We start from the raw sequence: 26,839 nt of genomic DNA on the forward strand, positions 1-26,839 counted from the left end.
TAGTCTTTTACTATGAAGAATAAAGTTAGCAGACTGGGGGCACAGGTCAGTGGCAGAGTGTGTATGCCCTGGGTTTAATCCCCAATTAGTTACTAATTAATTAATAACAATAACAATAATGTTACTTTGTAAGTTTCTTTATCAAGCTGAGGAACTTCCCCTTTATTCCTCTTTTTCTAAGTTTATGTCCCAAATGGATGTTGAGTTTTGTCAAACACTCTTTTGGCATTGACTAATATGATCATGTGATTTCTCTCAATTAGCCAGTCACTGTTGGAACTATACTGATTAATGCTTGAAATAGTGAATTAGTTTTACATCCCTGGAATAAACTACAGTTGTTCATGATGCATAATTCCTTTTTATATTGGTAAATTCTCTTTGCTAATATTGTTCAGGATTTTTGGAACTATGTTCATAGGGATAAAGGTCTATGGTTTTCTCTTGAGCACTGCCTTTATTTGGTTTTGGAACAGTGTAATGCTAGTTTGAATTGGGAAATGCTCCCTGTAATTCTAATTTCTGAAAGACATTGTATAAAATTGGTACTAATTCTTCCTTATATGCCTGGCAGAATTTTCATTTTAAAATTCTTTTTCTTGCACCCCAGCTCTTTCCTAGCCTAGGTGACCTAGGCTTTTCACTGAGCTTCCTTCACATTATTCAGCAAGAAAAGGAGGTAATAAGACTTATTCCACATAGGCATTTAAGCATTAAGGCAGAATAGCCATGCTTGTCATGGCATTATTCATAATAGCTAAGCCATGGAATCAGCCAAGGTACCCATTAACAGATGAGTGGATAAATAAAATGTGATATGTAAACACAATGGAGTATTACTCAGCCATAAAGAAAAATGAAACCATGTTGTTTGTAGGAAAATGGATAGAACTGGAGAACATCATGTTAAATGAAATAAGCAGATTCAGAAAGACAAATATTGTATGGTTTATCTCACATGTTGAATCTAGTTTAAAAAAATAAAGATATGAAAGTAGAGGGGAACTAATGGGAAGAGGAAGTGGAACAGAGGAACAGGAGAAGGGAGATAAGAAAAGGTAATGGGAGGAGTGAATATGATTTAAGTGCATTTTATATATACATATATATGAAAATATCATAATGAAACCTCTTTTATACAATTAATACACTAATCAAAAATTAAGAAAAAAGGCATGTTTATCAATTTTCACCAATTTTAACAATGACCACCATAGGTGAGAAGAAATCATCTGGTTCCTGACTCTAAGGAACTCTAAGCTACTCAACAAGAAGGAGTGAGTGTTAGGAGCTGGTCTCAATCCATATTTTTTCCCTAGAGAATTTTTATGACCTATTGTCACCTCTCAAAGCAGCTTACCACTTTTGATAATGCTGTAGATTTTATTAGCATAATCTGTCTCCTTCTCATGACTTCTTGATACTTCTTCTTGTTTTGTCCTTGCTATTTTCTTATTTCAAAGCAAAACTATATAACTGAATTTTAATTTTTTAAAAAAATTTTGAGAGTTAAAGGCAGAGTTCTTAGAACCGTGCTTGTATATTGTATTTTGATTATGGTTACTCCTGTATCAAATCAGTCACCAAGTCCTTCAGGATTTTCTTTAATTACCATCCCTAGGACTGAGACTAGGATAAGGTAGTAGGGGCACCTAGGAAACAAATGTAAGGAGACACTCATTCCAGGTGAGTGTGCTTCTCTTCTCTTGCCTCAGTCCAATCCTGGTCCTGCTCTTCTCCATCACTTCTTTCTTCCCTACAATCACTGAAATTTAGCCTTTTATTCCTACATGTAGGAATTTCATTTCATTCCTTCACACCACTCAGTCACTCAATCTTTACCTTTTTCTGAATTCTATTACAAAGTTTTCCTAAATAACTCAGTCCTCCTTTACTTGAAAACTGTGTCACTGCTATAAAATTTCATTTGACTCCTGGTGTATGAACTGTGTCTCAAAAGTAACATTTTCTCGAGTGCTGGATCAAAATCAAGGTCTTATAATTCCCTGAATCTTTCCCCTAATAACCTGTGCAATATATTTTATCAGTAGATACTCAATATGAATTCAAATGACAACATTGAAGCATTATTTTAAAGAGACTTTAAAAGTTTCTCATTGCAACTAAAACTCTTACTAATACTATATAAGTGAAAGTATGTTTGCTATCACATAATTTTACCAATAAAATGTGTTTTTAATTTTGAATCTATGCTACATAAATTTTATCAACTATCTGAATAATTATTATGCATTTATTAATGAATATTACACATTGTGGAAACTAATCTCTACAGATCCCCTTTCTCTCACGTCCTTCCTATCCCACAAATCATACCTCCCGTATACATACATTTGTGTGATTTCCTGCCTTTAACTCTGGGGTGGACCTGAGACTCACATTTGACCAAGGGAATGTGGTAGAAGTGATGCTACATGATTTCCAAGGCTAAGTTATAAGAAACCCTTTAGCTGCCCTCTAGGTCTCTTGAACTACATGCTCAAGAGAATGAAGGCCAGCAGCTAAGAAGTCCAACTATCATAAAACAACCAGGCTGGATGAAGCCTAAGATGACCACATGAAAAGGCCAGACAGAGAGAGAGAGAGAGAGAGAGAGAGAGAGAGATGTCTTCCCAGCCTCAGGTATTCCAGTCATCCCAACTGAGGTATCAGACACTTGAGGGAAAAAGCCAGAACCATCTGGGATATATAAACCAGTTGAGTCGAAGTTTTGTAGGTTTTTTTAGGCAGTAACATATAACAAAAACACATACTTAAAATATAATCACTCAAGCACATACAAAATAGGACTACAATAAACATATGTTTTTTATTCCAGTGATATCCCTAAAGCTATTACTAGTTTTCATTTGTCTATTATTGCTAGTTTTCATGGTTTTTATTTTGTTGGTTTTATTGTCATTTTAATTTGATTTCATAACTTCATATTATAAATTATAATTGGATTATTAATAAAAGTAACCAGAAAACATTTTTCTATGTAAAATCCACTCAATTGTTTATTAAAATATGTAGTTTTGAAAGCATCTTTTGTAAGTAAGGATAATATCTTCATTATTTTCCTCTATACTAAGTAGTACATAGTCGTGACTCAATAAAGGTTGAGAATTAAATTGGTAAGTGATGGGAAATGAGCATTTGGTGAAAAATTCAATCAAACTTTTTTTTTTACAGAATCCACCATTGACCCATTTGTAAGACTTGTATTTGGGATCTATTGTCATGTCTGTTTAAAATTCTTAAATGTTTATTCCAATTTAATATTCTCCATTTTAATCCATTATTTCTCCAAAATTCATATCATACTAACCACCAGTCAATTCAAAAATAAAAATAAAATAATTTGATTTTTAAAAGCATTTTGAGGGCACAATATGAGATAATTTGAAATAATTAAATCAGTTCTTGAACAAAGATAGGAAAACCTTTCTAAAAACCTTTCTTGACCTTTTTTACAAAGTTTTTGCAAATACCCATAGTTTTTATTAGCTTAATAGAGTAATGGCTTCTTTAAAGTAGTGAGTACTTACTGAAATTCTATGCTTTATATATGCCATTAACAATTTTTCATTTTTGGCTATAGCCAAAAATTATTTATCTACATAGTTTAAAAACCCAATTTCTAAGAAAACCTTGATTGTAATTACCTGGAAAAATAATAAATATATTTCCAGTCTTCCATGTTCCCTGATTTGCTTTATATTTCATAAAAGTAAATGGACTTCTGGCCATTTTAGCTAGTTTGGTTTTAAAAAGAATAAAACATTACTAACTGTGGATAAAGGCTGAGAATTTATGTTAGTCTCAATGCACTTATAGTATAATTTTAAAAGAGAAAAATCTATTAGTTTTATCCATCAGAAAATATATTATAAAAGGGATTTAGGATAAATTTAGCATGTTCAAAGGCTCTCAAATGGGCTTCAAAATAAAGCTGCCCACAAGACACAATGTTAATCAAGTAATTGAAAGGAAGGAAAAAACAAACAAACAAACAAAACTCAGCCAGGCTAAGTGTTTATTTACTAAGGTATTTCTAGGTCCAAAAATGAGAAGGTTTAAGAACATATATGATCTGGTATCCCTGAATTACACTTCTCATATTTTAACTGCCTTCTTGAGAACTTTTCATAATCACTTAAATGAATGCCAGAATATATAGATTGTTATAAATCACTGTAGTCAAAAGGCTTGGAGAGAAAGACAGGCTTGCTTTACCCTTTTCATAAGACAGCAGTTCACAGGTCAGGACCTGAAGTCTGTCCAGATAACTGAATGCTGACTTAGTCAACACTATCCACAGAGCATCAAACCAAATTGTGAAACAAAGGAGAGAGACCAGGAGTTTTAATCCAATCATGAAAATGAGGATAGAAATACATAGACAGTCACATAGGACAATGTCCAAAAAAAAAAATCAGCAGAAGGAACAATCTTTGGAGTCATCTTAGTGGGCTGGGTTTGGACTTCCAAGTTCAGATTCCCCAAGGGGAAGGTGCAGCACTGAAGTTTGGATCGCACAGCTTCCTGGTAGAGAGAAATGGTCTCTGCAATCTACCAGGAAGCAAGTGATAGGAGTTCTACCTCTACTAACTGTATTAATGCTTACATTAATACAGTATTAGTGAATCCTAAACTCCAGCCCTAAGGATCACAATGTAGCTCTTAAATACTTTTCAAAGCCAAAATGTTGAAAAGTTTTCCCCTGGTGTTCCATAGAGCAGTGTCAAAGCAGACAAATGATTGTGCCACTGTATGATCACATCAAGGCATAGTAACACAGGAAATCGCAAAATAACACCAAAGAGGTAAGATAATCGTTTTATCTTCTAAAATAGCTGGTATCTTCTTTAGATTTAAAAATGTATAGTGAAAAACTTCACTCTAAATTAAAGTAAAAAACTAAAAGAAGAGAAACTATCAATTTAAAATGTATAGTAGATAGTGGCTAGACAGGAATGCATATCCTTTGTATAATATAAATCATACAATCTTGGTATTAAAGAACCTTTGGCCAATTGAGACACTTGAAGAGTATGATGGAAGAAAAATGATTGTATTAGACTGTTAAAAAATCAGTATTTTCCATTGTTAAAAACCATGATCCCAATGCACTAAGACCTTACTCCCTAATAATAATTGATCAAAGGAAAGTAATTGCATCGCTTACTTTACTGCAGTGAGTGAAAGATCAGAACCTATAACAACAAAATACTCCAGACAAGAACAAAATCTATGAAATATAAAGAGTATATACCCCACACTATAAAGAAAAGAAAATCTTACAGCTTTTTCTAAAGCATCAATCAAATCAGAATGAAGTGCCACAGAAAGGATTTTGCTTTATGAAGTGCTGACTTCCTTCAAGGTCATTCATGATGGTGATGCAAAGACATTTGCACTATGGTGCTTTCAGACTCAGCACTGGAGAACTGCCTAGGGTCCTTACTTAATGAGTTTACTAGCTGAGCTTCATCTTAATAGAAGCAGTTGAATTCTGAAAAAAATTTTTTTTTAAATCTCAGCTCAATACAGTCTTTTCTACAGCTACAAAAAAATAAACACTATAAAGTAATGGATACTGAGCTAAAATAAATGTGGCATCCAAAAAGAAGCAATATTATAATGCCAGTTTTTCTCATTCATTGTCCTGCTCAATATCTGCATAATGTGTTTACCCTTTAATACTGCATCTTATATTTTTGTTATCCTTTCTCCTTTAAGATACATTTCATTTATTAAACCTCAAGTCTTTGAAAGGTGATACAAGTTACAAAGACAATCAAAAGCCTAAACCAATGAATTATGACGCAAAATTAGAATTAGGCAATGTAAAACTAGGGACATGGTATACAATTTTTTTAATCTATCAGAATGTACCTATGCTTCAGCACTAAAAAGGAAAGGCAAGGGGAAGGTTGTGGGTTGTGGATGAGGCACATTACTTAAAACACTTGCTTAGCATATGGGAGACCCTGAGTTAGATCCCTTGCACATCAAAAATAAATCAATAAAATTAATGGTTTAAAAACTGATGGGAAATAACACTTTGAAAACATAAAGGAAAGAGATCACTCAGTATTCTTCACATATTTAACATATTATTAAAACAGTATGCTATTGGGAGAATCCAATTTGATCTGTTATTCTGTAAATGTTTTTGTATGATAATTTTGTCTGGCTTTCCAGTATAAGATTCCTTACTTATGAACATCATATTTAGTAAACTCTGGATATAATAAATAATTCCATCCTAAACTATCTTTTCGAGAATATTACTATAATGAGAGGACCCCAAAAGGATCACTAGAATGTGCATCTTCTTCACCCTCCCATGACAAGAACTAAATGGCTTCAAAAAACAAAGGTAAATTCATGAGTGGTTAGCAGGAAAGACCTGTGTATTCTCCCATAATACTCCAGTATTTTAGGACAAGCCAATAAAGCCTGGAGAGGTCTTTAAGTACATGAACATAAAAATAATCCAAATAATGCTGCTGGAAAGAATCTCACAATATAGTCAGGTGCCAATGGCTAACACCTGTAATCCTAGGTATTTGTGAAGGTGAGATTGGGAGGACTGCATTTCAATACCACCAAAACAAATAGCTCATCCATCTCCAAAATAACCAAGGCAAAAAAAAAAAATGAAGTGAAGGTATGGCTCAAGCAGTACAGCACCTACTCTGCAAAGTGCGAAGCCCTGAGTTCAAACCCTAATCCTACCAAAAAAAAAAAAAAAGGAATTTCACAATTTAAAAGTGCCATATAACCTAAATAATAATAATACTCAATACAAATATTTATACTAGTAATGAAGAAAATGTAGAAAACCTAATACAGATAAGAAAATGCCAGAAAAATACTCTCACTTTCCAAACTTTCCTGAAAAGTACATCACTACTTCCTAAGAGAGTTTTGTTCTTTGTGGTATTCTTCAGCATAGTACCTGATATTTAATAGATGCCCAAAAGTATCTGTTGAGTGAAGTAGTGAGAGAAGAAATGAAAGGAAGCAAAATTTAGGCAGTTACTTCCTAAAGTTGAAGGAGTATTGTTCAGCATTCAGAAGTAATACATTATAAATTATCTAAGTATAACCACAAATCCTAGCATATATAGATAATCTATATACAAAGACATTTTTGCTTTAAAAAAAACATTTCAATGAAAACTTGTAATTTATTTATGCTAGTTACTTTTACTGCTAAATGATAAACTATGCATAAACATGGAGATACTTATAATTGTTTTAATTCTTTATTAAAACAATTGTAGAATAACAAATCCTAAATTTGCTAAATAGTACAAAACCTTCAAAACAGAAACAACTAAATTCAAGCTAAATGTTTTTTTCTTAATAAGCTCAACAATGTTGAAAACTCTTAACCCCATGATTTAAAATGAATGTTGGATGCCCATTCAAAATATCCTTTTATTTCTTTTGCCTACATGGATCCAGACACTGAAAAAACCCTGATCTAACCTCTGCATGTCCTCCCAGCAAGCTCTTTATATCTTCCCCTTGTGGTGTTTTCCAACTGTCTGTCTTAAACAAAGAGTCCTTGCTGGCATTGGCTTGTTGCTAGTCAGTATTTAGAGCTCTCATTCTGTAGCTAAGACAGAGCAACCATCTGCTTCACACAGCTTTTCAGTCCTATGATAGCTTTCTGCTCTTTCCTCTTCCAACTCAGAAACAGAAAGCAAGAGATAAAACAAAGCATCTTAGGTCTACAAGAAGCTGCAGAACACCCAGGAGAGTTTCCTCCCAATCAGGAAAATGCTTCCTTAGCAACAAAGTAACTAAGACCAATTAACCTTCCCTTCACTATCAATATTCACTTTACATTGAAGCCCTTTTTGGTAAGCCCTTTAGTTTTACACTGAGCTTTTTGGCAGGGAAAAAAGTGCTTCTGTCTTAAAGGAGCCAGGTCCTTTCTCCTGAATCTCTTAAGTGCAATCTGAATTTAACATCAAGTGTTAGGTGCTTTTTCCTAACTCAGTGTAAGGAGCTTGAAACTTAAAATGACAGAAATTAAGTGTAACTGACTAACATATGCCTAAAGTGAGACTGAAATATTTCAAAGCAACCAGAGGTTGAATATGGGAGAGAGTAAAAAGTAAGGGAAGGACGTTTTGTAACTGTCATTGCTTCATACTTGTCTTGGTTGATTACACCCCTTCTACACAACCAAGAAAGCTCAGGTTACCACTAAATAATCAGTCTCAGTAGCATCCCAGAGAAAAGATGAGTGAAAAAAAGGAGCACAGACAGTTACAAAGCCAAGGCATTTTCTTTCCGGCAAGGAAATCCACAATTAAAATTAGTGAGGAACTAGCATTTCAAAGTCATGAGCTATTTTAGAAGTAGTAAAATATTACAGCATACTTAAAGAAAGGGAGGTGTATTTGTAAAAATGTACAATGAAAAGTGTCAAGCTGTGAGACAGCAGTTACATTCTTCTAAGTCTCACAATTAAATTATCACAATTTATACCCATTAAGTTAAGAAATTCTGGCAGAAATACTAAACAAGGGAAATTAGTTGTCTTCTGGCATTTACTTTCCAGGTATTGATGAAGCAAAGTCTCATGTGCAGTAATTTTAACGTTTCTTTAAATTATACATCGAATGTAACATGGAACTTCAAATGTACTTTTTAACTTGTAGCATACACTACACATCGTCTTCCGGCAGTTTTGGCAGCAGCATTCTGGTATTAACATGAAACACCACTGTATCTCAAAACAATCTATGTTACTAACAGTTATGGCACATGATTTCAAAACCAGTTTTTTTCTTTTCCTAGTTTTGTCACCTAACATTTTCAGGACTTACCATCCTACAAAGATCTGTTCTGCAACAGTAAAACTGCCTTAAAGTTGCACTAATAAAAATGAACATATGTTAAGTCTTGGCTTCCATAATCTTATTTGATCCTCCTAACCACCCTATGAGGCAAAGATTGTAACTATGTCCTTGTTCAGTTGTGGTTTCTGAGGTTGAGCAAGTTGGGAGAAGAAACTAAACTTGATGAATCACTTACCATAACGTGCTTTATTCCAGCATTGGCCAGGTATTTTCTTTCATGCTATCATTTAATGCATACATCATACACATACACACACACACACACACACATGCCTCCCAACTCCCCACCTCCTGACTCCTGTGAATATCTGGAACTCTGTTTTACGAATAAGGATTTGCGACTCAAAGCAGTTCAGTAATGTTCAAAATCACACGGTTAAAATGAGAAAAAGTAGGGATTTAAAACAAAATTTATCGAAATCCCAAGCCTTTGCTCTTCCAGCCATGCCACACAACCTGCTCCATAAAGCCCTTGGCAACCCACTGTTCCACTCCCTGACCCCTGACACCTGACCCCTTCCTCTGACGCTAGACCACTAAGAGCCCAAGGCTAAACTTTTCAGATGTGACTCGTGAGCCATTAATAGGTTCTGAAATCAATTGGTGGGCCTCAGCTAGCATTTTTAAAAAATAAATAGGGCAGAACAGATTGATAGAATAGATCAGAAAGAATAAGAATTGTCTCACAAATCTTGGTTACAGGTATGCAAGTGAAGAATGTACTAGGCTCTGATGTAAACTGTATTTCTTACTGTAGGTTTATATGAAAAAAGTTTGGAAGGCACTGGTTTCAGAGGATGTTCTTACACAGGCCCAAGTCATGGAGAGATGTATCAAGGGTCTAGGATCAGCCCTCTTCACTTCAGTAACATCAGGAAACACAAGACAGGAAGCTCTTTCTCAGCCAAGGCAGAAAAAGGATTACCTGGAATCAGCATAGGAGGAGGTTGCTGATTGTATAATTACACACCTCCTCACAGCAGCTCCAGTCCATCAAGCAGATTGTATGGTTTATTTATTACAGCACTAATTATGTAATTATCCATAACATTAAATCAGTTCCACCTGATTTGGTCTATCACAGGTTTCCTGAAACATTCATTTATTTATTATTTTTAAAAAGAACACTAAACCAACAATCATCTTATATGCAAAAGTTCTAGTGTGGAAGCTGGATAAAAATTCTCTTGAAAAAGATCTGCATCAAATAAACAACTTGGGATACATAGTAATTGAAAGTTCATTTTATATACCTTAGAGTTGCTACAACCAACAGCTTCAAACAAGTATTTTCTCACTTTATTCTTCATGCTGCCCAAAATACCTATTGTAGGGCAATAACCACACTGGACATTTTCACAAAAATCTTTTCTATACAGTCAAACTTGGTTGTTCTTTATTCTTTCTGGTATATCTTTCATTCAAAATTATTTCCTAAGAAAATGCTATGAAGATAAATAAGCTATGGATCCTGCATTCAAGGAGCAAGCAGTTGATTGGGGGGGAGTTAAAACTCTAGACACTATGGCTTCTGTTCAGTTGCTTCCCAGTGCCTGTGAGCAGAGTTATAACCCACAGTTATAACCTACAGCAAAAGCTGTAGACCATCCAGAAGGACTCACCAGATACCCTCTAAAAAGGCAAGAGATTTATAAAAAGAATATACAGACAAGGACCAGTGCCAGGAGAACGCATGCAAGTGATGAATCCCATCTGGTTCTCCTAGCCACATATTCAGACTTCTTCTTGCCTCTGCCTAACCCCCCATACCTGTCCAACCCAGTCAAAACCATCCATGCACACACTGCTAATACGACCAAGTATCCTCCAAATTGACAGGGCAGTCATTCAGGATGTTCTTCACCTTTCCCTCCTCCTAACCTCACTGCAGTCTCATCTCTACTTAACTTCAAACCTTTGACACCATTACTTCCTCCAATTCTTTGGGCCCTTAATGGCATCTAAATCTGTTTTGTTTTTTGGTTTTCGGTTTTTTTTAATGGATTCTGACTCTTAGTACTCTCCACTAACCTGAATAGGGGTCTCAGATTCACACCAGCCACCTGGCTAATACCCTACCTAGTACAGCTACCCTACGAGCCCTCAGAAGAGATTCAGACAAACCTTCCTAAAAACTCTTACTACTTCTCAGACCAATCTAAAGTCATGACTCAATGCCCTTCAAGTTCCACCCACAATTTCTTTAGTTCAAAGCATCATTACTCCTTTCTCTACTCACCACCTCCTACAGCAATTCTCAAGAACTCAAAATTTAATATATGTTGGAAAAGGTACTAGATTCCTGGCACCAAGGTTAATTCCAACACTCTATGTCACCAAACGAGTATGCTTTGGAGAAACATTTTTGGAAATTGGTATCACCCTCAAGAAAGCACAGGATGTGCTGCAGTCTCTCTCCTGAGAGTCACTGTAACAGCCAGAATTGGTTAACAGGTTCATAAGGCAGACAGAAGGACAGATGGATTCCATCCTCAGCCCCCAAGTTTCTTGTTGCCAGATTTCAACCATGTGTTTTTAAGTCAATCTTATTTATCAGAATGCCAGCTGTCAAACCAGAAAGCTGTGGGCATTTCAGCTTTATTTATATAATTGCCCAAGATGCTCTATGACTAGCTCTGTGTTCATGACTCTTGACTTGGTTTCTCATTTTCAGCCCCATGTCTGGCCATGTATTTCATCTTCATTTGCTTGAATTGATCTTCAACACTCTCCAAAGACTCTGACTTAGGGGATCTGTTAAAACTACAGCCATAAAATAACAGTTTCAAGTCACCTGATAGGAAGGGTAATAAAAAGAATTAATTTCTCCTGGATTTCACAGATGACAAGAGGTAACTTCAAGCTGGGTATAGGGCTAAATGCCTAGAATCCCAGCACTCAGGAGGTAGAATCATGAGAATTATGAATTCAACACTACACTGGGCTAATGGCTAAACACTATCTCCAAAAAGCTGACAAAAGAAAACTACGTACTTAGGGGAGATATGGAGCATTGCTTAGTAGTAGAGCCCTTAACTACCATGCTTCAGGCTCTAGATTAAATCCCTAGCACCTTGATTGATTGATTGATTGATTAAATTTTGGTGGTAATCAAGTTTGAATTCAGGGCTTTGCTCCTGCTAGACAGGCACTCTACCACTTGAATCATGCCTCCAGTCCTTTTTTATTCTGGTTATTTCGGAGGTAAGGTCTCACTTTTTTGCCGAGACTGAGCTGGACCATTACCTTCCTATTTTACATTTCGTACCATAGCTGGGATAACAGGAGCATGCCCTCACACCCAGTTTTTTTGTTTTTTCATTGGATGGGATCTCTCAAACGTATTGGCCTGGGCTGGCCTGAAATTACAGTCCACCTGAACTCAGCCTCCTGCATAACAGGATAAGAAAGGAGCACCAGCCACCATGCCCAGCTACTGGTTGAGATAGGGTCTTGCAAATTTTTTGCCCAGGTTGGCCTCAAACAATGATCCCAAGTAGCTAGGATTACAGGTGTGAGTCACCAGTGCCTGGCCACCTTAAAAAAAAAAAAAAAGATAATTTTGAGAGCTTAACCAGTATGGTCAACTGTTGTGATCAAGGAGGATGAACACTTCATGTGATAAATCCAAGGTAACTAATATTACAAGGGAAGCAATTTCTATAGCTTGATTTTATTTTATTTTATTTATTTTTTGGTAGTACTGGGACCTGAACTCAGCTCTACCACTTCAGCCATTCTACCAGCAATACAGCTTAATTTTAAGAGAAGTCAAAAGAAAGAATAAAATTGGAATGAATAATTTTAAAAATGAAGGTACTAAAAAACTCTACTCAAAAGCTCCTAGACACCATCAATAGCTATAGCAAGGTAGCAGGATAGAAAATCAACATAGAAAAATCATTACACTAATAATGAACAAACTGAGAAAGAATATATGAAAATAATTCCATTTACAATAGCCTCAAAAAAAAAATCAAATACCTAGGTGTAAACCTACCAAGGATGTGACCGACCTCTACAAGGAAAACTATAAACTTCTGAAGAAAGAGACTGAGGAAGACTATACAAAGTGGAGAGCTCTCCCATGCTCATGGATTGGTAGAATCAACATAGTAAAAATGCCTATACTCCCAAAAGTAATCTACTTATTTAATGCAATTCCCATCAAAATTCCAATGACATTCACTAAAGAGATTAAAAAATCTACTGTTAAATTTATATGGAAACACAAGAGGCCACAAATAGCCAAGGCAATATTCAGTCAAAAGAATCATGATACGTTTTGTTTTTTTATTTTTTTGGTGGTACTGGGGTTTGAACTCAGGGCCTTACAGTTGCTAGGCAGGCACTCTACCACTTGAGCCACTCCACCAGTCAACTATATTACAAAGCAATAACAATAAAAACAGCATGGTACTGGCACAAAAACAGATAGGAAGACCAGTGGAACAGAATAGAGGACCCAGATATGAAGCCACACAACTATAACCTACTTGTCTTTGACAAAGGCACTAAAAATATACAATGGAGAAAAGACAGCCTCTTCAACAAAAACTGCTGGGAAAACTGGTTAGCAGTCTGCAAAAAACTGAAACTAGATCCATGTATATCACCCTATACCAAGATTAACTCAAAATGGATCAAGGATCTTAACATCAGACCCCAAACTCTAAAGTTGGTACAGGAAAGAGTAGGAAATACTCTGGAATTAATAGGTATAGGTAAGAACTTTCTCAATGGAACCCCAGCAGCGCAGCAACTAAGAGATAGCATAGACAAATGGGACTTCATAAAACTGAAAAGCTTCTGCTCAACAAAAGAAATGGTCTCTAAACTGAAGAGAACACCCACAGAGTGGAAGAAAATACTTGCCAGCTACACATCAGACAAAAGACTGATAACCAGAATATATAGGGAACTTAAACTGAATTCTCCCAAAATTAATGAACTAATAAAGAAATGGGCAAGTGAACTAAACAGAAATTTCTCAAAAGAAGAAATTCAAATGGCCAAAAAACTCAAGAAAAAATGCTCACCATCTCTAGCAATAATGGAAATGCAAATTAAAACCACACTAAGATTCCACCTCACCCATTAGAATAGCCATCATTAGCAACACCACTAACAACAGGTGTTGGCGAGGATACGGGGGAAAAAGGAACCCTCTTACACTGCTGGTGGGAATGTAAACTAGTACAACCACTCTGGAAAAAAGTTTGGAGGCTACTTAAAAAGCCAAACATTGATCCAGCAATACCATTCTTGGGGATATACCCAAAAGACTGTGACACAGGTTACTCCAGAGGCACCTGCACACCCATGTTTATTGCAGTGCTATTCACAACAGCCAAGTTATTGAAACAGCCAAGATGCCCCACTACTGATGAATGGATTAAGAAAATGTGGTATTTAGACACGATGGAATTTTATGGAGCCATGAAGAAGAATGAAATGCTATCATTCGCTGGTAAATCGATGGAACTGGAGAACATCATTCTGAGTGAGGTTAGCCTGGCCCAAAAGACCAAAAATCGTATGTTCTCCCTCATATGTGGACATTAGATCAAGGGCAAACACAACAAGGGGATTGGACTTTGATCACATGATAAAGCAAGAGCACACAAGGGAGGTATGAGGATAGGTAAGACACCCAAAAAACTAGATAGTATTTGTTGCCCTCAACGTAGAGAAACTAAAGCAGATACTTTAAAGCAACTGAGGCTAATAGGAGAAGGGGACTGGGAACTAGAGAAAAGGTTAGATCAAGAAGAATTAACCTAGAAGGTAACACACATACACAGGAAATCAATGCAAGTCAACTCCCTGTACAGCTATCCTTATCTCAACTACCAAAAACCCTTGGTCCTTCCTATTATTGCTTATATTCTCTCTTCAACAAAATTAGAGATAAGGGCAAAATAGTTTCTGCTGGGTATCAAGGGGGTAGAGGAGAGAGGGTGGGGGTGGGGGGTTAAGGGAGGGGGTGGGGGAAGGGAGGAGAAATGACCCAAACATTGTATGCACATATGAATAATAAAAAAAAAAAATGAAGGTACTATGGATTACTTACCCACAAAAATCTGATAGTACAGGAAAGAAGAGAGAGGACTGTAGAAGAGGATTTGGTCATAACAACATAGGTTATGGCATAAAGGTATAGGGCCACGGGTCATGTAACCTAGGCATTGTGAACATCGTTGAAATGGCCAAAGTCAAGACCATGTCAGAAGGCAAGAGAAATAAAAAGGAACTGACTGTCAGTGAGGCCCTTGAGACAGACTGTTCAGAGGGAGAAAGATATAAATACAGTTGAAAATAAGGAGGTCGTGAATGAAGAGAAACATTTCAGATGATCACATTTTTTATCTTTTGTAACGCATATAGCAAACAAAGGAGCGCTGAGCATAAACTGTTCTGTAAGTGTTACTGGGAAAAGGGCAGTCAATGTCACTTTAGAACAGCAATAGTCATTTTAACTGATCAAAAAAAAAATTTGTCACTTTCAGATTTTTGTCACTCTTTCCCTTGAAATCAGCTAGAGTCCAGCAACTGGAGTAGAGAGACTAGATTCAGTCTGCCAGCCTGAAAGACCCTCTGACCCACTGTCAGAAAAGGAATGTTGAGGCGTCATTGAGACTTTCTCCAGGTACCACTACCAGTTTGACAACCTTCCTTTTCTTTGCAATTCATTCTAAGATATAGTTGAGACAAACACATAATCCCTATCCTAAGGCTCCTTTCAAGACAAGTGGAACTACATATAGCTTCTCTCAATGTTCATCAAAAATGGCTAACACTAGTTTGCTAAGAGCAAGAACCATATGAAAGAACATCATTAAGGTGCCATATCCCATTTAAGCAATCAAAAACAATACTTCATAGAATATTTATAAATTAATCTTTTCAATTAAGTAAGGAAGAAAAATAATTTCAAATATAATAATTTTAAAACTCAAATATTTTAGAATTTATGTAGTCTTTTGTGAGAGCAAATCTCATTGTGATATATCCTAAACAACGTATCTCTCTCTCCCTCTCTCCACATACGGAGTTCGGAGTTTCTACTGGCCTCAAAAAAAAAAAAAAAAAGGGAAGGAAGCAAGGAAAAAGAAAAAGAAAAGAAAATCAAGTAGGGAGAAAGAAGTGTTATTAGTGGTTTCACTTTCATTTATTTTAAACATTAATAAAATCGAGATATCCTGTTCAGAAACTCTCCATGAAAAAAGACTCATATAAAGTTTGAAACCCCAATCAATTCATTAAATGCCTTTTAAGACATGTCACGGGAAGTATCTCAAACCCATTAAAAGAAATGAAAGGAACATATAATTAGGGCAATTAAAATAATGTACTATCCTTCCTTAGAAACAACTGGTTCCCAATTTAGACTCAACTGTACGTAAGTACCCCATATTGAAAGTTCATCAGTTTGGGCTTTTGGGGTTTTCTATTGTTGTTTAGTTGATTGATTTGGGTTTGGGGTACTGGAAATTGAACCCAGAACCTGGTGCATGTTAAGCACACGCTCTATCACTGAACTATATCTCAAACCCCTTGTCAGATTTTTGTACAGAAATATAAGCTCAGAATTCTCTTAAGCACACATCTGTTGCTAGAAATGCTCTTTTTATTTTAAAAAACACTCAATATTAGAATTATACATAAATTTTTACATAACTTATTCTAAGTTAAAAATTCAATGGCTATGGCAGGTGTCTTTACAAAGACTTTTCTAATGGCTTGATAGATAGAAAATTAATTACCTACCTGGATTTACTCAACTTGATTTCTCTTAAAATACACATTCCCTCTTTGAGAGAACAAAACACAAAAAACCTTAAGAAGCCATTTAGGCTACAGGCTAAATATGCTTCCTGAATTTGGAAAGTGGTATCAGTCAGGTAACAGAGACTCAGACAATAAAGAAGACAGTAGAATATGGAGCATACCCTGCCTCTCTGTAAGACTACCTGGCTTCAAAGCAGAATACTAAATTGCAGTAAGACTTCTAAATCACAGATTTCATTATTTACAATGGTGATAGTACATCTCAGTATGTTCTGATGAGTTCTAGGAAGAATACACAAACACTTCTGCATATACTAGTTAAAGAATATAGTTTGTATATTATATATTTACGTCTAGTGAATAATCCCCAGCTTTACTACAATCTAAAATCCTAATCAAACATGACTAGTTTTCAGAATATTCTATACCTTCCCCTCTAAAACACCATATCACTCTATGGCATATATTTGCACTTTAAATAGAATTAGGATTTACTTTGTCTTTGATTTTTCATAATAAATACCTTAAGAAAAAAATCACAAAAGTAGGAGTGGGGTCTGCTGCATTAGTAGTTATTTTCTTCGAAAATCAATTTATCTATCAGCTTAGATTTGTCAAATCAATAAATAAACATTTCCATTTGCTTCTACACACATAAAACATAATCCTGTCTGGTATCTTCATGCTGTTCTAATAATTACATTTCCAAATACTAGGGGTAATCATGCTTATTACTCATCATTTACATTTATCACCATGTCTATACTTCATTCTAAAAATAGCAATTGCTTTACAGAGAAGTCGTTAACACTTACTGAGAACTGTGGCTTGTCATTCGTTCTATTATAAAAAATAATAATATTCTGACATATGAGTCTATTTTGAACATACAAAATAGAACTCATCCTAGAAGCCACTTAATAAAATCCTGAGGGCACATGAGTTTATTTGAAGCCCTGGTTACCTCAGAAGACCATCATTCTCCGAATATATTCGTTGACAATTGAGATCATCTCCTGTTACTGATTCTCAGCTTCGTGCTTCAGGGAATTTATGATAGGTTGTTTTTTGTTGAGGACCTCATTGTCTAAAATATTCTACCTGCCCTGGTCTAAGGAAAGTCTCAGTTAGTGAACTACAAGGCCCTAGGGAAAAAAAATTTGTTTTTTCCAGTAGCACACTATTGCGATTTTTATGACTATCATTTTCATAGTTTTAAAAAATGCAATCTGAAGGTACAACCAGAGGCTCTAAAGTAACAAGGATACTAAATGAATAAATAAAATATGCTCAATACCCATCTTTGCTACCTCTGCAAAAGAAATGAGATGTTAATAATCAAACTTCAGAAAGAATCTAAACTCCAGTAATATAGAAATTCTTGACTAACTTAAAGTAAATATGTGTGGGTACTAATATGAATTGTATTAATCAAAGGATAAAATCTGGGCCATCTCTATTTTATTAAAAATGATTCAAAATTTCATAGAGGAAGAAGTTAGAGACAAAAAGAAAATGCAAAGCAATATCATCTAGGAAACCTAACAGAAGGGTTTTCCTTCTTCTAAAGCATTCAGTAAGTCTACTTTCTCTTCCACAAGAAAGACTTGTAGATATCAGAAGACTAAGTCTTCTGTTCTACTGTAGCGTCCTCAGGGCCACTAAATATTCCTCATAATATGTTTTCAAGAACATCCGTTGCTGTTGGCAGGCTATTCTGCACGGATGGATTCTATTTATAATTTACTTTTATCTATTATTTATGTATTATTATTATATTAGTTCTCAGTGTTCTTCACATGTAATGATATAGTATTTTCCTTGATCTACATCCATAGTTCTAAGACCTTTTGGCTTCAGGACTCCTTTACACTTTTTAAATTCATGCAGGATCTCAATGAACTTTTTGTTCAAGAGATTATATCTATTGACACTCACGAGATTAGAAATTAAATTTCAATTTTGAAAATCATTTACTAATTTATTTAAATATAACTGTTAACATGACAGCATATTTGTATGAAAATAAATATATTTTCCAAAACAAAATAAATTAGTAAGAAAAGTGGCACTGCTACATTTTCATAAAAAATTTTAATATCTGGCTTAATAAGAAATGGCTAGATTCTTATATCTATTATTACATTCAATATGCTACAATATCACCTATTAGTAGCCTCTGGAAAGCTAAAGGGAAAATAGGAGTCACACTGCAAATAACTTTTTTTTTAGTTACTAGAGTTTGAACTCAGGGTCTCATGCTTGCTAGGCAAACACTCTACTACTTGAGCCACCCACCAGCCATAATTTGCTCTAGTTTTTGGACAGAATCTCATGCTTTTTGCCTAGGGCCAGCCTCAGATCGCAATCCTTCCACCCTATATCTCCTACATAGCTGCAAGAGTGCACCACCATGCCAGGCTCAAAATTTTAATGTTATTATAAAAATAGTTTTGAATCTAAGGATGCTTATAAGCATCTCTAGGATGACTGGGAGTCACAAGGCAAAATATGAGACCCTCTTATGCCTTGATTAATGTAGCTGAAAATCTAGTTTTTCTAGCACCTCTGACATTCCTTTCACTTATCCTGAGCCTGTGGTCAACTAAAATCAGCTGCCCTTTCTCAAACAAACACTGTCAAGTCAAGCCTCCTCTCCTCATTTAAATGCAGATCTTATACATAAACAGTTATTCCTCAGTGTCCATGGTGAGTAAGTTTCAGGGTCTTCCCATGGCTACCAGATCTGCAGATACTCAAGTCCCTTGTACAAAATGGCATTGTATTTGCATATAATCTACCCATCTCCTCCCATATACTTTAAGTCATGTCTAGGTTACTTATAATATGTAATACAATGTAAATGTTAGCTGCACTTCAGCTGATGACTGACATGCCAATGATTATCACAGAGTACCAAAGGCTAGAGTATAATGACAGAAAGTGGGACTAATTTCTGTGTTGTAGTTGGTGCTCTGGAGCTGGGGTCAGAGTAAAATTGTCTCTAGTTAAGAACACATTCTTCCATGACTTTTACCCCTTGCTCTGTCCTGCTTACCTATTCCTTTTCAACTAAAAGCACATCTGTCATAAATCACTTGAACAGAACCCCTGTCTCAAGCTCTGCTTCTGATAAACCCAACCTAAGACTCCTTCTACCTAATAATGGTAATTGCAATATTGGCTCTGGCATGCACTATATTAACTAACTATCTCAGCTATGCAACATCTCAAATGTGCTAAGCATTCCACTATGGAGTAGAGTGGTGATCCTCAAAGCACAGTTCCTGGACCAGCAGCATCTGCCTCCCCTAGAAACTTGTTAGACCTGTATATTCTCAGGCTCCACTCTAGATCTGTTGAATCAAATATTCTAGGGGTGTGTCTAGCAATTTGTTTGAAAAAATTTCTAGACAACTTAATTTCTTTACAAGCCCCCAGGTGATTCTGATGCTCATTAAAGTAGTAACCATCACTTTTTTTTAATGGAATACTTCATTATTTTGCATGTCATCCTTGGACAGAGACCATGCTAATCTTCTCTATATCATTCCAGTTTTAGTATATGTGCTGCCAAAGCAAGCACAACCATCACTTTTTTTTTTTTTTTTTGGTGGTACTGCACCTTGAATTTAGGACTTCACACTTGGTAGGCAGTTGCTGTACCACTTGATCCACACTTCCAGCATAACCATTAATTACTTTTGTAATAGTTCAGTGCATGATCTCTGGAGTCAAATGTAATCACTTCCTAGATATTGTCCTCAGCCAAGTTTCTTACATTTCTTTTCTCCTTCTCCCCTTCTCCCCTTCTCCCCTTCTCCCCTTCTCCCCTTCTCCTCCTCCTCCTCCTCCTCCTCCTCCTCCTCCTCCTCCTCCTTCTCCTTCTCCTTCTCCTTCTTCTTCTTGGCAGTGCTAGAGTTTGAACTCAGGGCTTTGGGCTTGCTATGCAGGAGCTCTACAACTTGAGCCATTCTACCAGCCCTTTGGGCAAACTTCTTAACCCATGTGTCTCAGTTTCCTGATATGTAAAATGAAGATAATGAAGGTTTTCAGACCATAAAATAAAATGACCAAGTTGGCTTCATCCCAGGGATGCAGGGATGGTTCAATGTATACAAATCAATAAATGTAATACAGCACATTAATAGAAGCAAAGACAAAAACCACTTGATCATCTCAACAGACACAAAAAAAGTCTTCAATAAGATTCAACATGATTTCATGACAAAAGCTGTAAGAAAACTAGGAATAGAAGGAATATACCTCAACACTATAAAGGCTATATATAGCCAACACCATACTTAATGGAGAAAAACTGAAACTATTTCCTCTAAAGTCAGGAACAAGACAAGGGTGCCTAATCTCCCCACTCTTATTCAACATAGTCCTAGAATTCCTAGCCAGAGCAATAAGGCAAGAAGAAATAAAAGGAATACAAATAGATTTTTGAAAATTGTCAAACTATCCCTATTCACAGATGACATGATCTTATACCTTAAAAACTCAAAAAAATACCTCTACCCCAAAACTCCTAGACACTATAAACAGCTTAGCAATGTAGCAGGATACAAAATCAACTTACAAAAATCAGTAGCCTTTCTATACACCAACCATGAACAAATTGAGAAATATAAGAAAACAATTCCATTTACAATAGCCTCAAAAAAAATCAAATATCTAGGAATAAACTTAACAAAGGATGTAAATGACCTCTACATGGAGAACTACAAACCATTGAAGAAAGAGAAAGAAGAAGACTATAGAAGGTGGAAAGATCTCCTGTGTTCAAGGATTGGCAGAAGCACCATAGTAAAAATGGCTATACTACCAAAAGCAATCCACATGTTCAACACAATTCCCATCAAAATCACAATGACATTCATCACAGATATTGAAAAATCTGCCCTAAAGTTCATTTGGAAACACAAGAGACAGCGAATAGCCAAGGCAATACTCAGCAAAAAGAGCAACATTGGTGGTATCACAATACTAGACTTCTAACTATACTGCAGAGCCATATCAATAAAAACAGCATGGTACTGGCACAAAAACAGATATGAAGACCAGTGGAACAGAATAGAGGACCCAGATATGAATCCACACAGCTATGCCCACCTTATTTTTGACAAAGCTTCCAAAAACATACAATGGAGAAAAGACAGCCTCTTCAACAAATGTTGCTGGGAAAAGTGGTTATCTGCCTGCAGAAAACTGAAACTAGATCCATGTACAGTCACCCTGTACAAGTCACCTGTACTAGTATCAACTCAAAGTGGATTAAGAACCTTAAATATCAGACCCAAAAGAGGTTAGTACAGGAAAGAGCAAGGAATACTCTGGAAGCAATAAGTATTGGCAAGGACTTCCTCAGTAGAACTCAAGCAACTAAGAGAAAGGATGGACAAATGGGACTACATAAAATTAAAAAGCTTCTGCACAACAAAAGAAATGGTCTCTAAACTGAAGAGACCACACAGAGAATGGGAGAAATTATTTGCCAGCTATACATTAGACAAGGGACTGATAACCAGAATATACAGGGAGCTCAAAAAACTAAACTCGCCAAAAATCAATGAACTAATAAAGTGGGAAACTGAACTAAACAGAACTTTCTCAAAGGAAGAAATCCAAATGGCCAAAAACCACAGGAAAAAATGCTCACCATCCCTGGCCATAAAGGAAATGCAAATCAAAACCACATTAAGATTCCAGCTCATCCCTGTTAGAACTGCTACCATCAAGAACACCAAAAAAAAAAAGAAGAAGAAGAACACTACCAACAACAAGTGTTGGTGAGGATGTGGGGAAAAAAGAACCCAGATACACTGCTGGTGGGAATGTAAGCTAGTATAACCCATATGGAAAACAATATGGAGACTTCTTAAAAACCTAAACATAGATCTGCCATATGATCCAGCAATACCACTCCTAGGGATATACCTGAAGGAATGTGACTCAGGTTATTACAAAGGCACCTGCACACCCGTGTTTATTGCAGCACTATTCACAATAGCCAAGTTATGGAAACAGCCAAGATGCCCCACTACCAACAAATGGATTAAGAAAATGTGATATTTATATACAATGGAATTTTATTCAGCCACAAAGAAGAATGAAATTTTGTCATTTGCAAGTAAATGGATGGAACTGGAGAACATCTCTTAAGCGAAGTTAGTCAGGCTCAGAAGGCCAAAAATCACGTTCTCCCTCATATAGGGATTATAGGAAATATTATTGGACATGGGTCACACACTAAGGGGAGAACACACACAGGAGGAATAGGGAAAGGGAAGGAAACCTAAAACTTGAATGTGGCTGATATGCACACTGTATAGATGTGAATATAGTAATCTTAAACTGGCAGAGGTCACTTTGGGAAGGGGACTAGGAAGTAATGAAGTGAACTGGTAGAGGTTAACCAATATAAACTGTAATACACATATGCATGTAACAACACTAGGAATCTCTCTTATAGCTATCTTTATCTCAAACTAGCAAAAACGCTGTTTTTCTAATCTGTTTTCTCTTCAACAAAGTCAGAGAACAAGAGGGCAGAGCAGGTTCTGCCTGGAAGCACGGGGAGGTGGCCCAAATAATGTATACACATGTAAGGAAATGTAAAAACTATAAAATAATATCCACTTCAATAATATTATCCATAAATTAGTCTATTAATATCTATTGCATAGAGTTTTGTGAGGATTAAATAAGACAACATAGAACTAATATAGAAAATAAGCACATAATAGAGAATCAATAAATGGTCATTGTAAGTATTACTCTGTAAGGATTAAAATCTTAGTACACAAAGACATTAATACTGACACAAATGTTTGTTAAAAGAGAATCTGTTAAACTTATTGATAAATATATTGATTGGGGTTAAGTAAATAGAAGTGTTCTCTAATGCTATAGAAACTCTTCCCTAGAGTGTGAAATCCACTCACTCACATATCTACATTCCTTTGGTATGGTTGTTCAACTACCTACCGATGCAATACCATCAACTTAGAAAAGTCAAATTAGCCCTTTCAGAAGAATATTTTTAGGTGGTCAGAGACATTATTTTATGTAACTATTTATAAGGTCGTGAAGCTTATTAATTATCACAAAGCTACCAGCAATTTTTATGACTGAAAGATTGTATCCTATGAATGATATAATAACTTTCACAAATTAGAATTATACATCCCTCGAGTTCTTCTATTATAGGCATAATCAATCTTCTTCATGAAATTTGCTTAAATATTGAATTTTAAAAATACAACAATCCATTGCATTTTAGACAAACAGTAGATTCCTCATCTAATTACATTCCACCTAAACTTAAATATGTATCTAAATTGTCATAATATTTTCTCCTGATGTCTATTAAGATAAAAAATTAATTCTGAGATACTCAAATATGAAAAACTAGGAAATTTCACATAATCATACTTATAATCATACCATTGAAGAAATAAAAATTCTTTAAAAATCTATGCTGAAGAAAGGACTTAAAAACATAACTCTGCCCAGTAATGATATAGGAAAGTGAGACATCGTGTAAGCAGTTCAAATGAAATTCTTCAGATGTCCTAATTAGTCTACCACTACTTTTGAGTGAGAATCACTCTCAGCTGTCTCTGAACCACTCTCTGAGGCACTGGTAGCCAATTGTGGTTGAAGGAACTTTCAACTTGAAGATTATTCCCATCCTCTGAAATGCAAGAGAAGCACACAATAAGAAAGGACGGGTTACAGAAACTGCCTCTTGTTTCTCCATTCACTTTCTGCTCTTTACTTTATGGCAATGAGATCTTTTATTAGTATTAGTAAAGCACCTTATGCTCTTTACAGCCACCCCCCCAACCAAAAAATAGTGAACACTTGGAGAGAGAAAACTAAGGTTTACTCAAGGTTCCACAGCTAGTACATGGCTAAAGGAACTATAAAACACAACTTCCAACTCCAAGTCTAGTTCTCTTTCTTCTAGTTGTGCTATTGTTATAATACAAGTTAGGTGATCTAAATTTACTAGGGATTACCAAACAAAACTAGAACACTGGAGTTGACTGGAAGGTGAAGTTAAATGGAACCATTCCAACTCCTACAAACATAAACCACTAAAGACTCACTACAACTTTCTCTTTTTAAACATTCTTAATTATCTTATATAAGTTGATTTTTGGGGGGAAAAAAGAAATGAAACTCATTGAGAATTCAATCAGTTCTAAGTAACTCAATTAATAACTCAGCTTAAATCAGCATGCTAATGTATAGCTCCTTCAGGTGACTTAATTCTGGGAGGAACCAAATCGGAAGGCTTAGTCAAATTATAAATGGGGTTTACAGTCTAAGGAAGCAGTCTGACTTCAAAAACAATAAGTACAAGTCTAAGAAGGAGAAATAAAGTACATATACTTTTATGGGAAATCCTTGAGGAGAAAGAGCAGAAATAAAAATACTTTTCAAAAAGATGTGCAGCTAAGAATGGAAGGGCAAAACTTATTTCTACGTCTATACATGAATGTGTGTATTTTGTATATGTACATATAAGCTTTCCATTACTATTTCTGCTGGGGACTAGGAAGGAAAGCAGTAGATACACCAAGATGGGGTACTGTACTATCTTACTCTGAACTTCAAAATCTTCCTCTGTTATGTAGAAATTGAAAGAGTAAGATGCCCACAAGAACTGTAGCAGTGAAGAAGCTTGCATGGATGAATGATGACTCCAAATCAAAATACTGGAACAAATAAAAATAAACCCAAAGACTTCAAAAGCGTAAGAGAAAAAAAAAAAACTATGGGTATCACTCCATGAATAAATAAATTAAAGAAGAAAAAAGAGTAATTATTTAAAATCATAATAGTCAATAGCTTGATGTTAACCATACTTAAATTCCATTGTTTATACCACAAAAAAGTCTACCTTTTTTTCACTTAACATGAATATTTAAGGCTTGTAATGTTAAAGAGTCACCTAGAAAGGTCTTTTTAACAACTGCATCCATCACAGAGATGTGCCCTGGTTAATCAACCTTTTACTGCTGTAAATTTTAGTTGCTTCTATTTTTTTCCTACCAAAAATAGTGGTACAATGAATATAGTTGCAGGCAAATTGTCATGTACATTTAGGATTATTTTATGAGTATTGGTGTGTAATTTATTTCAATGTAAAAGTATTGCATCAAAAAATATGTTTGATTGATAGGCAGATAGGTATATAATAAAGCAAACACAGCAAAATGTTAACAATAGAATTTAAGTGAGGAGAATAAAGATGTTCCCCAGAAAACTCAATTTTTCCTTATGTTGAAATTCACTGGAAAATGTTGGAAAAAATTATATTTTATGAGGCTAAATTCCTAGATTGGAATAGATCACACATAGCATGTGCACAACTTTAAACTTTGTAATGTTAAAACATCAACTAGAAAGTGTCAATTCCCTCACACTGTCAACACCACTTTTTAGTACTTTTTAAATCTCTGTCAACTTGTTAGACAAAAACTGGAAATTCATCTCTTAAATCATCATTTCAATGTTTTTTAACATTTTTAAGTTAATATATAATGAACTGAAAAGTTTTCTAACATACTTAGCTTCAGACTGAATGGTGGCTATTTGAGCCAATGAAGCATATTCAAAATTCAAGCACCTGTCCTGGGCACTTAGCTTACTGCCGAGCACAATATCTTCAAGAACAACTGGCAAATCAAATTATATTGGTGAAAAAAAAGAAAAAAAAACAAGAACAAATTATTTTGGAGTAAGGCACGTCCAGACTATCATTATAGACAAGTCAAGGGGCTAATGCCTATCTACCAAATTGGCCTGATTTAACAGATTCTAAGAAAGACCTCTTCCTATGCACAAAAAAAGTCTCCTTTTTCATTTTACTAGGATGCTCAGAATTTAAGCATTAGTGATTTCTTTCTTTCTGCCGAAACAGTTATGTTCCCACCAATCTGCTTTCAAAATTCAAGCATTTTACTTTAGTATGAGCTCCACGTAACTATGGTGAATCCAGAGAATGGAATGCCATGGAGCCATGAAAGAGAACTATGGAATTCTGCATTTACTAATACGGATGTACAAGATACAGTTGTTCATTGCCAAAAGCAATATGTATCACAGAAATGGGTGGAATGATATTTACTAAAGTATTA

At 35.4% G+C, this 26,839-nt stretch overlaps 1 protein-coding gene and 1 non-coding gene across 15 annotated transcripts in view; both read right to left on the reverse strand.

Moving 5' to 3' along the window:
- The window catches only part of Atg10 (autophagy related 10), a 273,358-nt gene that overhangs the window by 168,446 nt on the left and 78,073 nt on the right, over positions 1 to 26,839 (reverse strand). The gene's annotated exons all lie outside the window — the stretch shown is intronic.
- LOC141424414 (U6 spliceosomal RNA) lies at positions 20,162 to 20,268 on the reverse strand. Its single transcript, XR_012449350.1, has one exon. It is a non-coding gene; the product is annotated as a U6 spliceosomal RNA (small nuclear RNA).

The sequence above is a fragment of the Castor canadensis genome, chromosome 6 (assembly GCF_047511655.1).
Source record: "Castor canadensis chromosome 6, mCasCan1.hap1v2, whole genome shotgun sequence".
Lineage (NCBI taxonomy): Eukaryota > Metazoa > Chordata > Mammalia > Rodentia > Castoridae > Castor > Castor canadensis.